Source organism: Heliangelus exortis, chromosome 9 (genome assembly GCF_036169615.1).
Source record: "Heliangelus exortis chromosome 9, bHelExo1.hap1, whole genome shotgun sequence".
In the NCBI taxonomy this organism is placed as follows: Eukaryota; Metazoa; Chordata; class Aves; order Apodiformes; family Trochilidae; genus Heliangelus; species Heliangelus exortis.
Genome location: NC_092430.1, coordinates 20,470,533 through 20,496,561, shown reverse-complemented (window position 1 = coordinate 20,496,561; position 26,029 = coordinate 20,470,533). Strand labels below are relative to the sequence as shown.

Here is a 26,029-nt window from a genome sequence, read left to right as displayed (position 1 = left end):
ATTTATGATGGAAATGTGTTTCTTTTAAATGGTATTTTCCCCCCTATTTATCAGTCTGTGGAAGTGTCATTGTGGGTTATGAAGTTTAGTCATTTTTAGTTGCTTTCTAATTTTTCATAAAACTGGCATGTCTGCCCTCATATATAGTAATGGAAAGAAAGCTGCTGGCTCTGAATAAAGTGAATGTGGGTGTTGCAGAGAACGTTACTTTCATCTGCTTTCTTTTAAAATTAAAGTTCTGTTTCTGGTTATGATAACAGCTGGGGCTGCCATTACTTTTTATTTTGTTGTTCAAATATTTTTTATAGGCTAAGGTGCTAAACCAGTTATAATTACATCACCGTATTTGCTGCTTGGGATATCATTTATTGGCTTTGGATTAGGTGTCTTAATTACTTGATTGCTGTGTTTTGGATTTGGCTAAATGTCTCTTCATTTCTGTGGCATTCCAAGTATGATTAATATCAGCAAAAAATATGGAAGTCATTAGCCTTTAGTGCTCAATATTTTTCTCTTTCTGTCAAGATGGAAGAGTGTGTCAATAAGAAAACAATTTTCATTTCAAATGAGTTCTCATAAATATGTAGAAATTAAAAAGCAATGAATTGGTTTTATGAATTTTAATGGATAGTATGGCACAGCATTATGCAAAGGAAATGAATGGCATAAATTACAGCACTATATTAATTCATATTTTCCTGTAACTCATTTCATATGTGTTAGCTGCACCTGTGTGCAACCTAAGCAAGTGGTTGTTGCACACATTGTGGATCTTTTCCCTTAATGTTGCAGCTCTTCCATCACTGACCTAGAATAGGGCAGCATTTTTAATTGAGCTAATCAAAGCTCTACCTCTGTTACAGAGAGGTGGAGGAGGGGAGGCTTGGTTTGCTCATAGAAAGTGTAAGAGAAAGGGTGTAATGAGAAGTATTGGTGCATTTTAATGCTGTACTGGCATTGCCATAGTTACTGACTTAACTGTATTATTTTTTTATTAAAAAAACCAACTATATTATTTTTTTAATAAAATAAATTTAAATAAATGTTAATAATAGCCAAGTATAAGTGTGTATCTTTAATTCTGCATCTCCCTTGCGAAAGGGACTTAAGTGAAGAAATATCTGACAAAGTGGTGTTGCTTTACATAGTTATTTATTTTAAATCATTTGTAAGGATAGAGCATTGTATGTGGCCACAGGATGAATTCTTGTATGATGATAGAAAGTGTATTGCCTGGCTTGTAATAAGACACCAGTGGACACTAATTTTGTTCCTTCCTTTAAAATCTATGATCAGAGAGGACTGTGGTGTTCAAGGACAGAATAGGACAGTGGGTGTAGGCAGCCATGTATTTAAGATGGAAAGGTCAGAGTAATATCTGTTAAAAAAATTTATAAGCCATCATTCAAGTGTAGCTTGGGTTTCAGAAATAGTCAGAAGGCTACAGAAAGACCTATGTGCTGAACTGTGGAAATATTTATTACTGGTCAGCTTCAGTGACTTTCTTTAGCACTATAGAAAAAAAAAATCAGGTTCAGAGCATAGTCATGCTGAGCTTCAGATAAATAGGTGCTCATAGGGGAGAAAGTAGATAGGAATATAAGGCAGTGAGTTAAAGCTAGCAGGGGAGTTTTAAACCTGGCAGACTCAAAGACTCAGAGTCAATGGAGTCTCCTAAGGATCCGTGAGAGTAATGAAGAAACCCAAAACTTGTTTCAGTTGTTCTGAATTTGCTTGTAGAGGAGTCTGAACTGGAAGGAGAAAAGTTCAAGGGTCAATAAACTGGAAAATCCTGAGTTAGAATTTAAGTGCACAAACCCATCCTCAGATTTGCTGGAAGATTAATTGTTAGTACCTGATTGGATACTAGATTACTTCCCTACTAACATTTTAACTGGCCACAATTAAAATTTTAAGTTTGTATTGCACTTTGTACTGATGGCTTCCTACAAAGCTTTATTGCTTTTAAAAGATGCTTTGCTTTTTTGAGTAAACATTTACCTTCCTGTTAAAAAGAAAGACCAGGAAAATTCTCCGTCCAGCTGCTTTTTATTTTAGCCATTTGTAATGGGAAAATTAGCCTTTGAAAGGTATCTAACTTCTGCAAAAAGTACAACCTATATTCTCTAGTGTGCTCTAATATGCACAAATGGGCACTGTAGAGCAGGTAGCTGAAAATCGACCATTATGTCACAGCTATAAATGGATATCACACAGATGTTGTACAAGACCTTTATCAGAAGTTATTTCATTAAAGTACTGACTCAAGACAATATTTAAGATCATTCCTAATTGCAAAGGTTGTTAAAAAAATTTATTAGAAACTAAGCCAAAGCACTGATCTCTGGTTATAGATCAGTAAGTCACTGAAATTAGGAGATTCAACAAGTTCACATCTCCAGTCATTCCTGGAGATAATCCTGTATAGTTTTACATGACTCTGAGAAAGTATCAGTCTGTGATTTTGCTGTTGATTAAAAACCAACAAAACCACAACACCCTCCCAGAAAACCCCAATATCACAACAAACAAACCCATGAAAAAACAAAACACCCCCCCCCCCAAAAAAAAAAAAAAAAACCAAGAAAAAGAACCCCAACCCAAAATATGTCCCAAAATGTATTACTTCAGAATAAAAACCTATTTCCCTTCCATGAACATTCCAGGAAGTGGGAGCCATGTGTAGATGTGAGTCCAGTTCATCTTGCAGCAAGCAGTGTGAAGATGCTGTCAGTATTCTTTTGATTTGCCTTTTAAAAATGGGTGTTTTCATTCTAGAGGTCCATTGAGCCAAGTCAGTGGCATATCTTTCTTCATGCAGTTTTCAGATATTTCCTTGATTCCTCCTTGATTTTTCTTTGAGATGCACATTCTCTAATATATCTCCTACCCAGATTTCATCTAGCTCCTTATATCACAGCCAGTTTTCTTCATTCTCCTCTTAATTTCCTTTATGCAAATTGTAACCTGTAGGAGAATAACAAACAGAAGAGTAAAACAAATCTGCAAAGAAAATCTGGGCATAAATGGAAAACTTAAATGTAGTTTAGAAAAGAGACTGCTATTTTCATTACACTTGTGCCTGTTTTTATGTTTTCTGAAATGGCTAGAACTAATATCAAAGATTACGTGCAGTATCAGTAAGCTTGTGGGGGTTTGTTTTTATAAAAGAAAAGGCTCTGCAGCTTGGAGATAAAATGTAATGTAGTAGTTGCTAAGGTAACTGCATGTTTTTGTGAATAGTGGAACAAATTAGGTGAGCAAAACATCTGTAAATTGTCAATAGGTAGGTTAGAGCTGCCCTAAAGCTGTGGAAATTAACCTCTTCAGACCTAGTGAAGCCAAGGGAGGTAGAGGAAGAATGGTTTTTCTGAGCAATCTGTAAAGCTCATGTTCCATATCTGCTGCCTCCTCTCCCTGGGAAGTGGGGATCAGGGGTGGTTGGGTCCTCGTGGGTTTGGCTTTTGCATGAGGGTGAGAACTGGCTGCTCTTGTTTCCTCCTGATAGAAGGGGTTTGTTTGCCTGCTGTGTTGGGTGTGCTCAGTCTTACCTTCTGCCTCCAAGGGTCTGTGGTTCTGGGAATAGTCCTGGAGGTGAGTGGTCCTGCTCCAAGGGGTGGGACCCTGCATCCTTGCTGTACCTCCCTGCCCAAGGTGTGCTGTGGGCCCCAAGTTCTGCCACAGGGGTGTCCAGTTCTCATTTTCAGCTAGTGAAATACAGACTTGGTCTCCTGGAGAGTCATCTGCAGGGGCTGTCACCCACCCCCATACATCCAATACTCTTCTGAGAACACGCAGTAGCTCGTTCCTTTCCTCAACCTCACACTTTGATAGCTTTAAGTAGGCGAAGTCTGGATGTTATTGTCAGATGCTCCCTGGACTTAACCAGCTCTTTGCCAACTGCTGGGGACCAGTAGGACAAGTTTTGAAAAGGTCTGAAACAAATTTTGCAGGATGAAAGCCTGATGCTGCCATGTGATTACTTTAAAGAGTAATGGCTTGGGGCTCTGGACAAAACCTGGATTATATCTACAGAGAGGTAGATAAGACTTTATTTGGGAGGAGAAGCTTATCGAATTTCTTCTCACACATCAGAGGAAAAGACTAAAAATGAGAGCTGCAGTAGTAGTAAATGCCTCGATGGTTACAAATCCTTTAACAATAAAAATGATTGGCTTCATTGCCATTCGGAGCAGGGGTTATTTTCCAGAAGTAAAAAAAAGTCCAGTTATGTCTAGATCTTGGTGATTTATAGATGAAGTACAGGGTAACTTCATTTAATTCCATGACAGTACTTAACAATTAGTCACGACTTATCAGTTGTAGAATTTGGTTTGGAATGAATGAGCCTAGAGTTTTTTTAAGCACATGAAAATCTTGACTATTAGATTTTGTATTTAACGGTGTAAAATGACCTTCAAGAGTAAGAATTAGTGCTGTATGACATTAAATTATTTGTCCCTAATTCAGGAATTAAGAATGAATAAAAATAAACTTGAAATTGCAAAATAGGGTACAGAGAAAACTATGTGGGGTTTGTGTTTGTTGGCCTGTACACAGGAATTTAAATACTTGGCAGAGTGCATCTCCATAGACAGGAAGAATGTATTTTAAGTGGGTAGCATTTTATACTAATTGGTCTTCAGGTTTAGACTGTCCAGATGAAAAAAAAAAAAGTTTTTTCTCAGCTCACAAATATCCTCCATTTCATTGCTTCTAGCTCAGTGATTACTAGAATCTCATTTTGGAGACACTTTTGAATCTAGCCACCTGTGCTCTAAATTGGACCATGGGATTCTTAAAGATGTTATAAAAGCAACAATTATGTTGGTCTGACATTGCTTGCATCCATTCCCATGGTGTTTTCTACTTCACCTAACTAACTTTTCATGTCTCTTCAAGCTAGTTGCAATCAGAATTGCTTTTTACAGTGAGTTTCAAAACCTTTTAAGAGGGAATGAGTTAGGAACAAGTTGTTAGTGTGGGGCCTCATGCAGCCCTATCAATTTTCGTCCTCAATTTCTCAGAAATGAGACGAGGTGGTGCTGAGAGCTCTCCCATGGAGAGGACTTGGGACACTATGTTATAAATACAGGCAGATAAAAAACAAAATCCAGCTTCCTGCAGCTCTCACGTTTCACTATTTTAGGTGGTAAATGCTTATTATGTACACAGAAACTGCTCATCCCTTATCTGTGCTTTGGAGTGTGCCCTTCCAAATAGTATTATCAGAGTGGGGAGATAAATGTATTATAAAATGTGGATCTTTATAAATATATTAGTGTTTCCTTTCTCTTTTAAAACATTTATCTGAAGAATTTACTTTCATGGCATCCTTCTTCTCCTAGTGAGAACATTGATTTCTCCTCTGTAGGCCTCCTTTAACAGCAGTGGTTTTCTTTCCTTCCAGTCTCTATTTTGCTTTCCTGAGTTGTTTTGCTATTAAAAATTTCTCAGTTTCCTTTGGCAGGTCTCTTAATTAAAAGCCAATAGCCTTTAATTAATCTACAATTCCAGCAAGGTCTGGAAATGATCTCTTGAGAGGATAAATCCTGTCACTCCATGGCAAATGTTGACACCTGCATAATTTCTACCATCTTTTGGAGGAGCAGTGATTGCTTCTCAGAAGCACAATATCAAAGCTTTATTAGAAAACTGTTCTTGTTATTGGCCTCTAGGAGGAATATCCAGACTGTTAATAGCTGTCCATCTGAATCCTCTTTGGAGCCAATCCAGAAAACACACTTACGGCCTGTTAAACAGTATGTATAGTTTTTACATATTAAAACCAAAAAACAACAAAAAACAAACAAGAAACCACACACACACACAAAAAAAAGCCAGCCAAAGCCTCTCTGGAGATGGCAAAAATTTATTCAGAAGCAAGAGACCAAAAGGTAAAACTAAAATTAAGAATTTACTTTTCTAGTTCCAGTATTTTAGTAAGTTCTGTTTACTAACTAAATAGAGTTAAGTAACTCTGTTTACTGTTCACTGTGATCTGTCAATGAGAGAAGTGGAAGATGTGACCAAACATTGACATTCAGACATAAGGGCTAAAAATATAAACGAATTAAATATATATATATATATTTAATTGTATTTCAATCATTTGAAAACAAGAGTTAGACTTCTTGCTTACCATACCTAACAAATTTGGAACAAAGAATCTGAAACTGGATTAGGGTAAATGTGTGCTGTGAGCACAAGAGCTGTGTGTGTATGACAGCTCGTGTAGTCTGAGCCTTCTTGTGAGCATGTGTTGAAGATTTGTGATGCAAATATGGGGAATGTGAGGGTTGAGATTAGAATCAAACTAAGGCTAAAAGCTGAAATCTAAGGGTCATGAACCTACTGTCTTTTGGGGCTTTTATTTGTGTGTAGTCCTGAGGTTTTAAAATGGTTCTCATAAATCTGAGTCCCTTGCTTAAAAGCTAAAAGCATTGAACTAAATGTAGAAAATAAGGCTTGAAAGGCTTTTTGAAGGACAGAATGACAGTTTAAAGATGCAACTGCAGTGCTATTTGTGTTAATGTCTATATATTGTTGATATTGAGTGGTATGTACCAATTTCAGACAGGTTTTGGTTGATGAATAGAGGCCCAAGAAATTTTAAAGGCAGAGAGTATTAACTGTTAGGGTATCTAGCATATACACTTAATAAACTATCAATATGGCTGTACAAAGGGAATAGCTGCTGTAAAGAAAAATTACTGTGGGTGGTAATTTAAACCAGAAAAAAAATTAGTATAAAAGGATAAATCATTTGAAATGCTAAAATGCTTTACTGAATTCAGGATCTCCTTTTATTTCATCTGTTGAAAATTCAGAGGAGTCCTTTTGACCTTCCAGTGTTTTAACATCTGTCAGTGGCTGAGCCATTGCATTCACAAGCAGTTTCAGAGTACATCCTACAGTACCTCACCTATTTATGTTAATACCCTCATACCACAACCTGAAGTACAGCTCTTTTCTAATCAAACAGTCAGTTTACAGGTTGCCTACTAAAAAGATTGATAAAAGGCAGACTTTATTAGGCCATAGTGGAGCATGTAATTTGACTACTGAAGTTACTGCTGTTGCTCACCTAAACCCAGACCTCTCACCACAGAAATTTAATCTGTTTGATTTCTGAAGATGCTTAAAGAGGGTAATTGGCTGATGCAGACAACAGGAGCATCCCCAGCCAGGAGGCACTGTGCATCTCAGGAGGAGGGTGGGAGAAGTCCTTGTCTGGTGACACATGTTCTTTCCCTCTTTGGACCAGGTTTCTGGTGGAACAGCATCCCCGTGCTGATGCACAGCAAACATCCACAATAAAACAGGCATCTCTGTTAGTCAGGTGAGCCCAGGGCCTGCAAAAGGAAATTTAATGAATTTGCAGGAAAATCAAAGTCAGACTGCTTTAGTTTTTGCCCTGCAAAATGAATAGGAAAAAAAAAATTATGGCTTTCTGGTTGGAGCAGCAGTTTGTTGTTTAACTGTTTTTACTGTTTTTTTGGGTTTTTTTTAAATTTTTTTTACTGACCTGAGTCAGAACTGTAACATATGTTTTTATTATTTTCTTATTCCCTGGACAGTATAGATCTCCTTTAAAGATTCATGTAAACCTGTGTGGCAATTCTTCCTCATTGGCTTCTATACTTTTAGATCTCAATGAAAAGAAGCTTAAGAGATAAATCAGTGTTCTGTCTCCTTCTGATTTGCCTTCAGTTTTGTGTGTTTTCAGCCCAGACCTTCTAATAAAACGGGTTTGTGTGGTGAGGCTTGTCTGTACGTGCATTTTTTTGTGTGTTCAGCATTAGCTATTGAGAACGTTCAGTTTGTGGAGGAAAAAGGAGCCCAGCAGCAGGTGGAGCAATGAACTATTTACATGGCTGTATTCTGATGCTTGTGCTTGCTCCATCTCTTTCCTCAGGCTGCTCAGATCAATTGTCAAACATCTGCCCGTAAAATAAAAATAAAAAAAAAAATGGATTGCCTTTCTATTTGGAAGATTAATCGGGTTATTTAAGTTGCAGGAAAGTTGCCAGCTATTCTAAAAACTGGAGGAGAAGGGACACACATTCTAACAGCTATTGATTAATAGCAGATGTATATTCAATGGGATGGAAGATAAACTGCACTTTCCAGGGGTTTGATAGATGGGGTGCTTGCTTCCCAGTTTCCTGGGGAGCTCTGCAGGGCACCTCTGTTAGGTTGCAGAGGTTGTTACCTAATGGATTTCTGTTGATTACATGATAGCAAGCATTGATCAGGTCTCTGTTGCCAGTCAAGTCTCTGCTTCAGCTGCTGCTTCTGCCTATCTGCCTCCAGTAGCGAGTAACAATTTCAAAAGGTTGTTTTCCCCTGATTCTTTTATTTTATGTTATTTCTTTGTGCTTCTAAGGACTGACATGAAATGATGCACGTTCCTAGAAAAGATCAAATCCTAGAAAAATCAGCCCAATCAATGTCTTTATCAGTTACTTTGTTTAATATGTAATGTGTCCAGCAGAGTGTATAATCCAGTGTTTTGGTCAATTAGTAAATCAATATAATCCAAAGCAGATTTATAAACTGCACACAGACGACCTGGGGAACAGGATCTTTAAAGCCGATAGGATCAGCCAGCATGTCTGAAGTTATAATGACAAAAGTACTGGTAAGAGAGTAACTAAATGCCAGATTGCTTTGTAATGCCACTGAGAATAAAAGGGACTCTGCTTTTATACACAATGTGAGGAATAAGCTTTGTTGGCCTACTGTTGTGCTTTTGTGGGTTTGTGTGTGTTAGCTGTATGTAGATAGATGCCTACCTCTACTAGGAAGAGCAGAGGAAAAATACAAAAAAAGCAAAAGAAGAGGTAGATAGGGAATTTCATGAAATGGTAATTCCTGCTCCAGTTGCAGAGGAATCCTCAAGTGTTTTGGATGCTCTCTGCATGTCATATGCAGTAGATTTGGTTAAGGTTTTTGTTCTTATCTGCCATGGGTGTTGTGCTTGTTTGTATTGTAAAATTAGCTGATGAAGCTTCTTGCATGTATTTAAGCTTTCTCCTTTTGATGATATTTTAGTTTCAAAGACTGCCTGTCACATTTTATTCCTGCAAGGGTCCTGCACTTGCAGGACTACATTTTAGTACTTCTGTAGGCTTCCCCATCTGAAGGCCATATCACCTGCAAAGCATTGAACTGGCAAGAAGTTACAGGATCAACTGTCTTCTGTATATTAACTTTTTGGTGGGTTGATTGGTGCTTTCCTGGTTGTTACCAGTAGAGATCAAATGAACATACATACTGTCTTCTGTTCACAGAGAATACTCTGCTTTTTTGATTTTGCTTTGTATTGTGCTGAGCACTACCAGCAATATCTAGTGGTCCACTATTTGAATTAAAAAAAAAAAAAAAAAAGACCAGATATAATCCAGCTGAAAGTAGCTATTTGAAATCCACCTCTTTACTATTTAGTTTGGGTCGTGTGTGGAATTTTTTGTTCATCTCCTTTTTTTCTGATACATTCACAAAATTGATGTAAGATGACTGACTCTCCTGCTGGATCACAGACCCCAGAAGTCAGATGTAAAAAAGAGCATCCATTCAACCTCTAAGTCAATTTTTGGACACAGTTCCACCTGCATCACTTCTGGCAACTGTGCTTCCCCAGGTATTGCTGCAGCAGCTCCAAGTAAAGTGGCATAATTACAACAGGCCTTATCCAAAGACTGTTTGGATGAAGGGAAAAGAGCAGACTGCAGGGCTATGAGAAAGTAAATCTGCTGCGTGATAAATTATACTTTTTTCTTTCATCACATTAGTCAAATTAAATTTGCATAAGCATTGGTATTAGTTTCTAAATTTCAGTGACTGTGCAGCTGAAAGAAATGTCTGCAAGCAGAGAGAAGTTAATTTAATGAAATATTTAAACTTCACCTCCTGATGTTGCCCCTCAGAAGTATGTACTGTGCACTTGTTGCTGGGGATGGACTGAGTCCCTGCTGCCAGAAAAAAGTTGCCTGGAATATTAAGAACCTTCAAATTCCTGAGAATTTTCTCTTAGTGAAAGACATGAATTTCTTCTTAAGTCTGAAAATGATATATGGAAGTACTTAGAATAGTTTGTTGTAATTTATGACACATTAGAGTCTGTATGAGATTTTTTTTTTTTTTCCGGAGCATGATACTGCATGAAAGAATTTATTTGCTCACTAGAAGCTGAGGAAATAACAATGATTGTCAGAGTTTTGACAAAGAGATTTGTATTAAGGAATTACTTCAGATAAGCTATAGTAAAACTTCCTTGGAAATTCAGTCAGATCAGTTCCTCGTTAGCTCAGAGCTCCTTTGTCATTTCTGCAGCAGCTCAGTCTTCTGGGGGAACATAACAATGTTTTTCAATAAAAATTTCAAGAAATCTTTGTGCTGTGTGTCACATGATCTCCTCCAACTCGTTTTAGAAGAATAACTTATTTCAATCATTTCCCAAATTCTAAAATTACTTTAAAAAATATGTATTGGTCACAAACATTCATCATGTTTTAGGAAACACTTGACCTCATGGGTATAGACCATGGTTATATAGACCTCCTGGGTATAGACCATGGGTATTTTCCAGGCATGTGCAGACACATCTCATTATTAATGAAAGAAAATAATTTGTGCTATTACTTTGCATTTTGGGGCTTAACTGTTGTTGGATGCCTCCTGAGAGCTTTCCTGTACCATCACCTTTCTGGCCAGTGACTTCAGCTTCTCCCACTTCTGTTCTCAGTTGCTGAGCTTCTCTGCACTGTTTTTCCTCCTCAGCTTAGCTGTACCTGCACTTTTAAGTTTCACTGTGTTGAATCAAGACTTTGTCTTCTGATCTCTTAGGAGGAAATAATAATGAAAATGCCAAGGTCTTCCTGATTCCAGCTCCTGAGGCTAAACCACCTGCTAGCTGCAATTACCCCAGGCTTTCCATCATTAGTACTTTCCCATGCTGCCAAACTTCAAAGGAAAAGTATTAAATGTTACTCTGTGTTAATGATTAATTATAGCATTGTATAATGCAGTTTCTGGCTTTTCTTCTCTTGCTTAGAGATTCATTTAACTTCTCCAGTTAAATCATTTAAAAGTTTTGATTGGAGTTTTTCAGAAAATGTCTGGGTAGCAAAGGCCAAGTAAGTGTTTGCATCTGGTTTGATCAGAAATCTGTGCAAAATTTGAGGCTTTGCTAAAGGAAGTATTTTTATCCTGTGAGATGTCTCGTGTATGTAATAAGTAATGTGTAATATTTTCTCTGTTTTTTTGAGAATCTGAGAAGGATTAATTTGCTCTCAGTTCAAACTCTCCTTCACCAGGCTTAACCAAAGTGCAGTTTCTTTGTGAGCTGATTCTGATGAATACCCATTTCCTTGGTTTTTATTTAATTTTTTTTCTGCCTTCTGTTATCCTCCCCTCTTTGCTGAGCCCACATTTCTCTCAAATCCAGGATTCACAGAGTTAATGTTAACAACAAGTGTTACGTTTGGATCAGAGGTTTGTGTCCTGTACTTTGTGATGCTGCCATTTCAGCTGTCTCTGTCCCACAAGGGACTCAATGCTGCCTTATGTGCAATAAAGTGGCATGGCTGAAAATCTCACCCATTCATGTCTACTGGAATTTCATTCAAAATAGAACAATATTCTCAGTTGTTTTATTAAGGCATGTTAAGAGACAAGGGTTTTATTTTTCACTTTAGAGCATCGGGAGTAATATTAGTGGAGGGAGTAAAACTATGATTTGATCACTATAAATAAACACAAAATAAAACAGGAAAAAAAAAAGGAAAAGGCTGATAACAACATGGAGGGAAAGGAGCAGGAAAAAAATACAGGCTCAGTATTATTGAGTAAAACCCCACTTCAGAAATTTTGTGATGTTTTTAAATCATAAGATCTCATTCTAAGATGCTTAAGTAGAGGTTAGATGAGTTGTACTATAACTGTGTGCAGACCTGAATCCAATTTAGTGAATTTGTTGCTTTCCTTCACTCATCACTAAGAAATTGGTCCAACTTCTACCTAGTCAGAGAGAATTCAGGTTTTAGAGATGATTTTTACCCCATTCGAGAGACAAGATTGACTGGGGGAATGTAATAGGAACTGTAGACTTAGATTAAAATCTGTCTTGCCACTGAGTGTCATAAATATTTGGGCAAAAGAAAAATACCCAGTTTTTAGAAATTTGCAGTAGAGCTTTATATCAAAAGTAAAACAAACCTGAAAGCTGAATAGCAGGAAACTGAAAAGTTGTGTGGTTTGTTTTTGTTCTAGTATTCATATTTTCCTTTTTATTTCCTATTTCCTTTTCCTAAAGGCTGCCTCTGTTAGAATTCTTCAGCATTAGAACATTAACTTCTGCCACTGTCAGTATTTTGCAGCACATAAAGCTTTGGCTATAATCAGCAATTTTCCTAATACTCATGAGAAGGGCAACATTTTGGGATGCTGTGCACAGTGTTGTGCTTTCCAATATTTATATTGTGCTCCAGTCCCCCATCTTGAGCCATTATGACAGAGGTTATCATCTTTATGCACATGATGCTAATACATATGTATATATAGTAAGCTTTTTGTAGCAGTCACAACTTTTAGAGAATAGCTTACTTGTACCTTAGTTCAATAATGTTGGTTTTATTTTATTTAGGATAAATTTTTTTGTGTATATCTTTAATCTCCAGGCTTGTTCCATGCTGGCTCTACCTGATGCTTCAAGACCCACATGATTTACCTTAGGAACAGTTTGCAGTGTCACAGCTTGGCACTGTTGTTTTGGATTAATTCATTGTTGTAGTGGGGCAGCCTAGAGGTAAAACTGTCAGGAATTAGGTCAGAATTGCAATTTCTTCCCAACCTGATGATAAGTCTTGGCCTTTAAATATTGCAAGACTGGCACAGTGAGTCTGAGCTAGCTGAGCAGTGTTCACTGAGCATCTTCTCATTGTTGGGAGTTTTACATGATTTTTTTTGTACTTCATCTGTCATTTGACAAGCTTTTGCTCTTTTGTCAGTGTGGAGCTTTTCTTATTTGAGTATGTGCATTACTCTCTTTGAGACAAATTAAATTATGAATTTTTTCTAAGGCTAGGCTTCTGATGGTGTCTAAAAATAATTTCAAGACCAACAGCATAATGTCTTTCAGTAATTGTTAAATATGAGTGAACTGACTAGGCTAAAATAAGAATAAGGCAAATTAAACCTCTCTTTGAGGACAGTGGTGCTTGTAATTAGAGATGCTCAGGAAATGTTTCAGTCTTGTTCCCTGCCACTCCCCATCTTTTCACTCCCACGAGGTAATGGAAAGTGAGAGAGCACCCACCTGAAGAGCTAAATGCTCAAACATGATAGGGCTCACAAGGGGAAATTGAGCAGTTTCCTCAGAATATGAAACCTCATAGTTAGGTTTTTAGAATGCATTTGTGTGAACCTGCTTAGGTTTTTTTTTTTTTAAGAACCAGTTCTTTCCTAGGGAAACAGTTTTTCTTAGAAAATCTCAATAATCCACTTATTTGTGGTGGTGGAAAGGGGATGTTGAATGCCCTATTCAGTGTTTTGAAGAGCTGTGATTAGACAGTGTGGCCACAATGATGTGGCAGAATTTCTGCTCTGTAGTATCAGCAGCCTGTGGAAGCCTTGCTTTAAAAATAAGAATGATTTGCCTCTTTTGATCACTTTTTATTCCTCTTTAACTAGGTAAGAAATTGCACTATGAGCTACACTGTGGGTGTAATCTTCCCCTGCAGCTCAAGGTGGAACACAAAACCTAATCTTGAGTAATGAGGCTTCTTTTAAAGAAGAGAATCTGGAGAGAGTTGAACATGGGGAGGAGGAGATGCCTGCAAGTAAGGAAGTCTTGTGTGCATGTGAACCTCAGATTGCCACCTTTTTCTAATATTTTCTTTTTCTAATAGGAAAAACCTATTAGATGCCATAAGATGGTTTTTAAGAAATCAGTTACAATTCTTTTGAAGTATATTACATTAATTTATAATCTAGTTTCTCAAAGAGCTCAGCCTCAGTTGTGGGAGACTTCATGAAATTAATGCTTTTAAGAAGCAGTTCCCTTCATGCATGAAAAAGGGTGAGGTTTTGTAAAATGCAGGCTATGACCACCAACAAGGCCACCTGAAGAAATTTCTTATTCTTTACTAGGCCTTTAATTCTGCATTTCTTGTATCCTTTATCTAACTGATTTCTGTCATAATGACTGCCATTTTTGTAGTGACATCTCTTCATGAAGAGTTACAAACCTGGTCAATTTGATTGGTCTTTGGGTTTGTAGTTTGGGGTTTTATTTCCTTTTCTCCTGACTTAGGGATCCCCAAGTTCCAGCAGATTGGGTGCTCCAAAACGGTAACAATTAAACTGCTGTTGGAAGTAGGGAACAGTATGAGAAAGTGGTCTTTTAAAAAATAAATCCACGCTGATAAAATTTGCACAAGTACTGAACATTGGTCAGTTCTCATTGTTCAATAGTGAACATGTGGTACTATTGTGTAATGTCAATAGGGTAGTGTAGTTTTGGGTTTTTTAGGTTTTTTTGTTTTTTTAAAAAAAGAAACTTAACTTTGACTTTCTCACTGTGAATGGATTTCAGAGTCTTTAAGGTTGTGTAGGTCTTAGATTTTGTATGTCACAGCAGTTTGTAGCGTGTTGAATGTGGCTTAATTGGCTCCCAGATGTGAGAACAAAATGGGCCCATTTTTCAGTGCTCTGTAGAAAATATGGCCATCTGCAATTACAGCATTTGAGTTTATTGGTTGGTATCCCTATGGATTGTCTTTTTAAATCAGGGGCTTCTTTTGACAAACAGTGATAATTTTGGGAATCTGGATGTATATTTCCTCTTTATGTAGAGGTCTAAAACCCAGCATGACTTTGGCTTTGTGGTGAGTTATTTTTCCTGAATTCCTTGCATTACAGACTGAGGAGTCAGATCAAAACCTGGTGCTAACAGTAGCAATACCACTATGATATCTTATTGTCTGTTTGTAATATTTTTTTAGTGTGGTACCTAGATAAGGGAAAGCCCTCATTAAAGATGGCAAGAAGAGGAGAAAGGGATTCTTGTTTTACTGAAGTAGTAACTCTAAAGTTTATTAATCTAACTGGGTTTCTCGAGTTTTGCAGTTTTAGAAAAACTCCTATTCCAGATTCCCTCAATATGATTTTTAATGTGATGTTTAGCTCTTGGGACAATTCTTTTAGCAGCCACCATTGGCAAGGATGTCATTCAAGTGTGGGATGTGGTATAACTGTCTTTTCATGGCATCATTAGTAAAGGAGTCTTAATGGGAGAAACACATTTCTAACTAAGGATCACCTTCTCCCAGTCAACTACTAAAACTCTCCTTATGTGTTTAAACTTTCATCCCATAATAAAATTCACAGTAACAGAAGAGAGGTGAGTGGTGGGGGTATAAAATACATAGCATCAGGCACAAGTATGTTTTACGAACTTGTGTCATATGAAGCCTTGAGAAATCTCATACACATGAATGCTTGCACAAATTCTGTTTACCTTGTATGTGCACAGGAGCAAATTAGTTTTTGGTTTTTTTTTTTTAACTCTTCGGAATGTTTGCGAGGGGGTCTATTCTTGCCAGTTCAGTCTGAGCTAAGAAATATACCTAGACTTTGCAAGGTCACTCCAGGCAGGTAAATTGTAGGGAATTTTTGTTGAGACTTGAAAGCAGATGAAATTTAGGTAGTTTTACACTTCAGTATGATGTGAATTTCTTCCTAGTACAGGAAAAGGAAGTAAAAGGGCTGTTGAAGTGTCACAGAAGTGATTAAATGTTCTTCTTTGTCCTGCTGTCACAGAAAGTTTTGGTAAGAGGAAGGTAAGCCCCAGTTACCTCTAGGTGAAAGTGTCAATTTCCTCTTTTCACATTAAAAAGGTGTCAGCGTTGTGTTCTGTAGAATGACCCAATCAAAAAAAGAGAGTTAAATATTTTTCAGTTATATGAGCCTTAATTACAGCTTTGTGCATTGGATGCTTTCCAGCATTAGCAGCAATGCTCCCCCTTCCACTACTGCTGCTCGGAAACCTTCAAAGCACAGTATCACATCCTCTTTCAGTGCAGTTGTGTCTTCTTGTTGTAGAAAGAAGTGCAGTTCTTTCACTTTAAAGGATTTTTTTTCTTTCACATTTCATCATAGAGAGGGGTGATCATGGTGCAAGAGTGTCTGAGATGCATTTAGTGAGTTTTTCAAATATCAGGTTGGTTGCAAGCTCTGGCATTTCAAGCAATGACAACAGAAGCAAAACAGCTATGAGTAATTTGCCATTTCCCAATAATCTTCCTAATAGAATTGAGTGGCTTTTGCATAGCTTTTACAGTTGCTTTGAAGAGCATTCAAATGTACCTCTCATGTTGAAACTCTCCTGTTCTTAGGTTTCCCACACACCAGCCAGCAGTGTGTCCTAAGTAGTCCTCTGCAGGGCATTCCCAGACTCATGTGTGAGAATTCAGTGGTTGAACCACTCCTGTTTCTTTCGAGCAGCTGCCAAACCAGTTGTTTTAGCTATCGACTTTCCCTTTTAATCTTTGCAGTCTTGGTTATTCACAGGTACTGAAGAATGAATGTTATTAACTCAAATGATGACAGAAACACGGAACACAAACTTGTTTAAACCAGGCAGGTAATTTTAAATTTATAAGAGGAATTTTCGAGTGGAAGCAAGTTCTCCTCCAATAGTTCTGTAGGTTCTGTTAGCTTTTCAACCCATGTTTGAAAGTAGGATTTGTGTATATTTTTCTCAACCCCGTGTCAGGGATTCAGTCTCTGGATTCAGAGACTGTTGCATTTAACTAATGACAAATAGGGAAACAGGACCACAGTTTGGAGGAACTCAGTAAGTGACTTGTCCAGGGAGAATCTGCTGAAGAGGTATCATAGCCTATAAAAAAATTCCCAAGAGAAATACGAGACCTATAGTAGAAGACCAAATACCACAACTGTTCTGCAGATTATGAAGCCAGAAGAAAAGAGCAAGTGAAATAAAAGCTGTGGCCATTACACTGGATACTTGAAACTGGTTGTTAAATGATTTTTAAATTATGAAGGTTGTTAAATGATATTCAAGTGGTCCTTGGAGTGGGCCATTATGAGAAAGGACAAAACAGAAATGTCAGTGGTCTTTGGCACTCCTGAGACAGACACTTCTTCCCTGTGACATTGACCATATCAATATAGTTTGAAGTCTAACTCCTAATGAGCAATCCCTTAAGCTCCCTGCAGCTGTGGGAAGGTTTCTCATTATGTTCTGCAAGGCTTAATTTTCCATACAGGGCTGTTCATGTTTTCACTTCAAGGGAAAAAAAAAAGTAAAAGAATACCGATGAGAGATGCTGGAAAAAAGAGATTCCAGGTGGAGATACACGGAGCAAAATTTATCAATCCTGGTTGAGAAGACACTACATTTTCAGTCTGTCTTAGATGGCAAGGAAAGTATTATTCCTTGGCATGTTTTTGAAGAGATTTTTTCTCCTAACCCACTAGTACTGTGTTTTGATGCTTGGGGACCACATTGTCTTCCTCTTTGGAAATCAATGTAGTAGATGCAGTCCTTACCACATACCTTGTTTTCAAGGGGTGGAAGAAGCTTTTCTGAAGTTTGAGGATGGCAAGGATGAGGTAACAGCTTATTCTGAGTGACTTTGCTCTAATGTTTCAGAGCCTCCAGGGGTATTAGATCTGAAAAAATGTGATACCTACTTTGTGGGTTTGGTAAGACTCTTCTAATAGTGTCTCTCACTTGCAAAATATGTAATAAGGTTATGTGATCAGCTTGCTTTGATATTCTTTAAAAATCACTATAAAATAACAGACATTGGAGCACTAATCACAGAAAAAATCAAGAAATATTTCCTGTAAGTATTTTAACTATTATATCTCTTAATTTGTCCATATATGTTTGAAGTGTTGAGAGCCTGCTTTACAAACCTCAGGTATTAAATGCAGAACCTGTCCCTTAAAAATAAGCATTGGTGAATAGTAGGAGTAGTAATACAAAACCCCCTGTATAGTGCATGCTCTGGAAGAAGTGAGAAAAATGATAAGTCCAAAGCATTTCTGCAGTATTAAAATAAGCATGAGACTAAGTTTCAGTGTAATTTAAAAATAATTCATCTCAAATAAATATATAGTGGCAGCATAATCGATGCAAATATGTGGAAATAGGTAGTTACAGGAAATTAGAATGTAGTATTACTGAATGGACTGCTCAAGATTTCATTAACTGAAAAGACTGAAGACTCTGCTTACCCAGAAAAATATTCTTTTTTCTATACCAGTTGCTTAGGTCATTAATTTGAGAAGCTGATCTTTTTGGACTATTAATCATAATAATTAGAGACAGATTTAGTGAGCTTTTGTACAGTTCTCAGCTAGACTAATAGTTGTGTAACCCAGTGTTTATTGATATAAATGAAGAAAATTAGAAGCATGACATTATAAAGGGGAGGCAGAAATTTCAGGAACTTTCTTGGATCCTCCCAAAACTCTATTAATTTACCAAAACATATTGTTCTGACGGTTGCTTTATTTGTGGTGGGGTTTTTTGGTGGTTTTTTTTTTTATTTTTTGGGGTTTTTGGTTTTGTTTTGTTGGGATTTTTTTTGTGTTTTTTTTTTTCTTCTCCTCTGCTTTTTCTTTTTTCTTCTCCTCACTTTTTTCCTTATTTCTTCTTTTTTCTTTTTTTTTTCTTATTACATTCTTCTTTTTTTTTTTTTTTTTTTTTTTTTTTTTTTTTTTTATCCTTTTTCTTTTTTATCCTTTTTCTTTTTTTTCTTTTTTTTTTTTTTTTCTCTCCTGCACCTGACAGTGCTGCAGCTCAGCCTATATAAGAATAAACTGCCTAGGAAAAGATGCTGTGCAATGACCTCTAGCCTTGTTTTAACTTATTTAGTATCCATAGATTTTGATACTTGGGTGGAGAAGGGAGTAGTGAGCTTAGAGCTGTAGGAAGTTGTACGTTTTTATTTTATACCTGCTCTTATCAGTGAGATCCCATTGTTCATTGACCTGGAGGCTCTGAACCAGGACTGCCAGCACATGCAAGATTTTGATGTGTTTGGAGGCTCCCACCCCCATGTGGTGCAAGAGCTTATCCCTCAGCCTTGCCATGCAGAAGTCTAAATAAGAAATCCCATGCCCAGTGCTGTCTCTCTGATCCTTCTCACAGGGAGGGGGGAGTCAATTTTCTTTAACAAAAAGATGGGACAACCACATCTATCCTTGCCTCGCTTTACTTCAGAAAGGAGGTGCCCAGTGATGGGGTGTAGTGTAGAGGGGGGAGGATTTCCCCATCCCTCAGTTTTTCATGTCTTCCCTTTCCTGAGGCTTGTTGCCTTCAAAAGTCTGAGTTTTCCCACTCTGTTGGTTTGTGTGGCAGGTTAAAGCTTGCTTGGAACAAGATGTCCCCCTGTCTGGACTACTTCTGACCTTTCCTGGGGTTCAGCCATGAGGTCTGTGGTTTTCTGTGTGCTCCTCTGCATGGGAAATGGAGATTTCCAGGGCCTTTGTTTAGCCTGTGTGCTGAAACACCTGCATTTTGAGCCATGTGTGTTGTTAAGAGGAAAACCTCAGTGTTCTTTAGGATGAGCGTTTGTTTCTCTTCAGATTTATAAAGTTGAAGCACTTCCAGACATGAGATTCTGGTGATGGCATCCTTGAGCCTCTTGGATTCCAGTTCTAGCTTTTTTCCTTAACAAATTTTTTTAAAAAGTTAGGAAGGAAATAGTGTGAGTTTCACAAGATTAAAAGACACCTGAAGAGTCAAAACATTTATAAATTAAAAATCTCCAAGTGTGTTTAGCAGCTGGAGGAAATCTGTATGTCTTGTCCCACTGAAATCCACCAACCAAACTGATCCACAGATCCCCAAGAGTTATTACCAATTTCTTCCTCAGAGGTGTTTTCCCTTTAATAAGTAATTGCCCCTTTCCCCCCAAAATGGAAGGTTTGTTATTTGACAGGGTAGTTCTTGACCTCCTTTCATCGTTTTATTTTGGCTATGTTAGCTTTGTATTTAAAAATCACATTGGAATTCTAACTACTAATGAAATGTCAGAGCTCACTTTAGATAAAAAAGGTGCAAGGAAGGCAGCAATTGCTGTATTAATATATTGTGAATAGCAATTTTTTTCTTATGCAAAATTCTAGAGGGTGGTTGTAAGGAAGATAATTTCCTGTCCAATCCAGGCTCCTGCTTACAAATCACCTGACAAAAATACCTTTAAGAAGTAGTTGGGCAACATGTGCTCCTCCGTCACTCTGGTTATTCCACAGCAACTTCCCAGGGAGAAAGTTGGGAAATAAGGACATCTTTCCAGTGGGAGCTCCTTAGGGTAGGTGCTTTCAGTTTTGTTTCCCTTGATTTGCATTAGACAAAGGCCTGTTTGCAGTTCTGAATTCTTTTGGAGCATGCCTTCACATGCAACATTTCAGACTTTTTTTTGGATTGCCTTAAAAGAAATCCATACCTGCAGTTGACCTACTTAATTATGCAATTATTCCACTTTGCTCGGGTGTATGCACATCTTGTTCTCATCTCTCTACTTTTTTTTCCAGTTTGGCAGTTATTTCATTCCTTCTTAAAAATACTGTATGGTTGGTAATGGAGGCTTGAGTTCAGTATTTCCATTGTTACAATCTCTAACCAGAAAAATAGAAGCAGAAATTAGCCTATGACTTTGTAAAATCCCATCCTATTCACTGCTTGATCAGCAATCCTCCTGGATTAATTTAGAGGTTTTTAATAGCAATGTAAGGCATGGGGAGCTCTCTTGAAATCAAGTGAAATGTCAGGGATTGTTGGTTCTAGTTGAAAATGCACCCATTCTCACTGGAGCTTGATGCTGCAATATCTCATTATCTATGGATCTACTAAGAGAATTCCAAGAGCTGATGAGTATCTTGTGCCTAATTGTTTTCTTTTGTGTAATGCCAAACTTACTCATATGTTTCTTCCTTCCTGGCTGTAAAGCTACAGTGTTCTTTAAAGCTCTGGAGCTTGCAGTCAACACAAATTGAATGTGTCTGGATCCATTGGATGAGTGGGGTGTATGTAGAGAGGATTCATCCCTGGAAACCCCTGCATGCTCTGGGATCCAACAGAATTCATTAAGGAGGTAACATTGAAGTACACAAGTAGTTTTCCTGAAGGCACTGGGTCAGTTGGTGTTTGTTACTGGCTTAGTACTGGTACTTTAAAGCTCTTGTATTATTTCTCCCTTAACCAATGGAATTAAAAATCAGCAAGTCTCTTCAGCTGCTAAATACAAGACTTTTTTTTGTTGAAATTTACTTTTTCCAGTTATGGTTAAATGCTTACAAGTATAGGAAAGAATGATACTTGCCTCTTGTTAGCAAATATATAAAGGTTATTATACATCTGTATAGAACCCTGAGAACAGATTATAGATAAAATTAAATATGGGAGTTTTTGACCTAGATCCAGTAATGTTTGGGAAAATTAACATATGCAGAGAAAGGATCAGTACTAACTTCTTAGTTATGCAGCAGCTAATACTATCTAAGGATTTGATTATGGCACTTTTGACCCTGATGTTTTTGCTTCACATTTTTCTTGTAAATGTTGCTTTCATGAAGTTGCCCTAATAAATTCTTTCCTCTGTTTTCCAAAGTGTTGCTTTGCCTCTTGGCTATCACAGAGAAAGAGCTGTGATTTAAGACATCAGCTTTGCTATTAACATCAAGTGGCTGCATAACAAATATGAATCATCTTTATGAATGTGTTCTGACTAAATCATAGGACTCATTAGGTGTGGATGGATGGATATCTGAGAAAGTGATATAGGTAATAGGCTGTCTTCTAAGATAATGAAAAAGTTTTCACCTTCACTTTTCTTTATATGCTTGCCTTGAAAATGGTGGCTTTCTAATGCAAATACTTGCAGGCACACAGCTGAAAAGGACACTGTACATTCAGTCATATGCACAGGTCTGATTCATGTGATTGAATGGTAATTATTCACAATTGGCACTTCAGTAGCAAAGTATTTTATCAATTAAGAGCAAATTAAGTTGTTGTGTTTTTTTGTTTCTTTTTTCAAGTTGGAAGCTCTCTGGTATCTGATGTCCAAGAAAGAATTGTCCTTGGTTTTCTCTGAGGAAGGTGTGGAGATTTATTGTCATCAATTGCACAGCAATGTGCAGGAAACAAATTTCCTGAATGTCTATTTTGCCAAAACAGCCATTTAAATAGCATGCATGCCTTCTACACACAGTCTGTATGGGAAAATATTTAATCTTTTTTGTATAATTAATTTATTTCAAGAAAATTATTCTATTCTGCCACAGCAGAATCCAAATATATAAGCAAAATGTCTCTTGGCCAAGCCATATCTCTTAACCCACCAAATACAGTTCGCCCCCCAAATGAACTAGGTTAATCTCTTCTTGATAATTTTCTTGCTGTAATCAGACTTTTCATAGTTGCTCTCTAAATACTAATTTTCATTTGATAAAGCTTTCAATTTGCTGCAACGAATGGTTATTTAACAACAACAAAAAAAACCTCCAAATCAGTCTGAGCATTAACTGCCTCAAGACATGAACTCATTAGAAGCACATACTCAGATTGATTGGGGAGATATGATGGTGATGATAATAATAATTGCATTACAGTAGTGCCTTAGGATCCCAGCTGTAAATGAGATTCTCAGTCTTGTAGGTGCAGAACTAAGATCTGCTGCAGCCCTGAAAGGCTTTGAAACTAAAGTGACATGAGAAACAATGAGAACTTGAATACAAATCCTCCTTTATAAAAATAATTATTTTTTTTAATTTTTATTTTGATCCTAACCAGATGTGCCAAATACTGTTCTTCAGCGCCTCCCAAAGAAGCAAAATATCTGTCATGATGATAAAAAGTTTAAAAAAATGTAGGCAGATCGCTTGTATGAAACACTCTCATACAAGAATAAGGCAAGTTCTGCCCTCCATTTTGTGGTAAGCAGTTAATAAATAAATGAAATAATAAATGTTGCAGGCTTCAACTCTTGTAATGCACATAGTGCTAGTACTCAGCAGCAAGCACATATTCCTGTTTGAAGGATGAATTGAGGTTTATACCAAGCTATTGCTTTTACAGTCAAGCAGATGTCAGTGGACTTGCTTTACAGGATATTATGATATATGAAACTGAAGGCTTTTGAGTACTAAGAATTACTCTTGTCAGTTCATCTTTGTGCATGGCACTTTGATATATCATTTACAGCTTAATTATATTGTCATTGTTGAGAGATTAAAACAAAAGTCAGGTTGACTCTTGCTTAAACCTCTCTCTGAAGTAAAGCTGGTAGGTGAAAAGTGAGAAATCTATAAGATCTCTGTAAAATTGTATTATAATGTATTGTGCCATCAATAACAGGTTCCTTCCACGATGCAGTTTCATGTAGTGCAGTTAGGGAGATATTCATCAGCTCTCAGTCACTACACAACCAACTAATATCAGACATATCAGGAATAAAGTGAGAGAGTGGGAATTGTTTGGGGTGTGGGTTGTGCCCAAACCCACCACACTCAGGGCAGCTGAGCAAAGACACAAATCCATTGGTGCAGGTTTATGGCCTGACTGTAAAAAGTGTTTGATAACCTCAAGCTGGAAGTCTTTGTTGTCACCTTGACTGAATATGGAGTTACCTGTGTCCAGAAGGAGGCTTCTGGGTGGGAGGAGTGGGGCCCCTGCATCTGCCATCCCTGGTCAGAGGGGACAAGAAGAGTCCCCTTCACATGATGGGGTTAGAAAGGCTTTTTTGGATATTGAGCTGGACTCAATTTGTTACCAAGGAGATGTGTGATTTTTGTGTTTGCCTACAAATGGCAAAACAAACTCTAATCAAAATAGTGTGCCATTTAGGCATGCAGGTTTTGAGGCTTATTATTATTATCAAGGATGTTGATAAAAAAAAAACAATCAAAACCCAAAGGAGAATTTTCTGTGTTCTCAGGCTCTCCATTAGTCTTTGTGTTTGGGTATTTTATCTGCATAAAGTAAATTCTTCTTACCTGAAGCTGTTGTTTGAAGTGAATTCATAGGGGTAGCTAATATATGGCTTCCAAAAAAACTGTGCAGTTAAATTAAGGTAGGAATTCTTCAAAATATTATATTTGGCATACAACTCCTTCATCTTGTGTTTCTGGGTGATACTGTACTGCATATACAAATTAACAATGACTACCAGGTGCTGCAAAAAATATAATTTAAACAAAGAAGTTGAACTTAGGGTAAAGCTGTTAATAAGGGTCATTATATTATTTGTCACATTTTTTGTACACATTGGCTCTAATGATGGGTTAAGTCATGCATTTCATTTATTTGACAACTTCCTGCTGTAGCTGCAATTTTACCCATGGGTGGTGGCTTTCAGAGTGACAGCTTTGAGGGCAGAGAAAGGCTCTTTACCTTTGAACTTCAGGAAGAGCAATTTCAGGTGTAGAAGGGCAGAGGTGCAGGAGATGATGCCAAGTGATGTGTGCTCAGTAAAATTGGCTATTGAGGAATTTTTCCACTGAAAAAGATCAGAGTTTACCACTGCAAAGCTCTTTTCTCTGAATGCAAAGGTAGAGATGCTTCATGTGCTCTTGCCTGGGGATGTGGCACAGCCTGACAGTGCATGTTATATGTATGGGAGGAAACAGAGTAATGAAACACCGGTAAAAAGTTCAGGCATACAATCTTCTTTACTTGCTTTACCTCTAAAAGAATAGATTGTCTGCACCAGTTTGGTTTTCTGTAGTCCAATTTAATTAAATTGTTATGGTTTTCTTCACATAGTAAAGAATCCATTTTGCATGTTTGGAAAAAATAAATCCTTCAGTATGCTATGATTTTGGAGTGCCACAAACTGCTTTTAGAGGCCATGACACTTGTATAAGTAAGAAAATTTTAGGAAAGCTTCTAACATTTACAGATAAATGTTTCTAATTAACCTGATGTTGTCTATGTCCTTTTTTTGACCAAATGATATTTTACTGGTTAGCAGACATCCTCACATTTACCTTATGGTCCAGATTAGATGGATTTTGGGGGCTGGTGAAGCACTTCCAGTTCAGGTGTTTCATTAGGCACAAGTGAAGGAAGTTTGGGACTGATTGGTCTCAGAGGAGGTGTTTCTTCCCTGCCACACCAACTTCTGTGGGTTCGGCTGAGTTGTGTATGTGAAAGGAAAATGTTATCATACACGTAAGTTACTAATTAAATAATTCTCTAAAATGTTTCCATTCTTGTATTGTGCCAAAGTTTCTGCTTTCATTCCTTAGGTATACTTTGTAAATGATTGTGTATTATTGAAAACCTTACTAATTTTCTTAAAGTTCTTACTAGTTTTCTGTCTTAGTGTTAGTCTTCTTGATTGTAGGATTTCCTTGCTCTGCAGCCATGTAATTTTCTTCTTAGGAAATTTAAGAAGATAACTTCTTAGAGTAATAAATTGATTTCATGTATCATTTTATAAGTAATCTATGATGAATGGAGACTTTTTCCTCCTATGTGTTAGTTCAGTTAAAAATTTTAGAACTAGACTAAACTATAATCTAGTATCATTGAACATTTCTGTGGAGATCTTGCGGGCTCTTGGCATGCTGCTTGACTTGATAGGGAATTTGGGCTCATTCCCAAGTTTCCCCAAAAGTTTCCTGTGAGAAAAAAATCTCTCCTAATTTGCCTGTTCTGGGCGAATTGGAAGTAATGGTCTTGTCTCAGATCAAACCTGATATTTAGCAATAATTTCAGGTATTGAGAAGTAAAACAATTTTTTGTTGATTGCATACACTTGTAAATTACTGTGCTTTGAAATTACTGCCCAATTACTACAGTTAATTACTGCACTGTTAAAATACTGCTTCTCAGTGGTTTGAAAAGATTTTTTTTTTTATGTACATACCTCACTTAAAGGATACTGTAGCATTAATCAGATTTATTTGAAAGGTATTATTAGATTTTCTGTACTCTGTACTGAATAGTAGCATATCCATACCAATGATTACTCATAAG

At 37.2% G+C, this 26,029-nt stretch overlaps 1 protein-coding gene across 5 annotated transcripts in view; it reads left to right on the top strand.

Moving 5' to 3' along the window:
- NAALADL2 (N-acetylated alpha-linked acidic dipeptidase like 2) overlaps positions 1-26,029 on the top strand; it is a 363,639-nt gene that overhangs the window by 113,415 nt on the left and 224,195 nt on the right. Inside the window, exon 1 of one of the 5 annotated variants that reach the window (XM_071752642.1) lies at positions 20,295-20,357. The exons of the other annotated variants lie outside the window; for them this stretch is intronic. The gene's annotated coding sequence lies outside the window, so the exon portion shown is untranslated. Of the gene's footprint in view, positions 1-20,294; positions 20,358-26,029 lie in introns of those variants that run through there. 5 annotated transcript variants of the gene reach the window in all.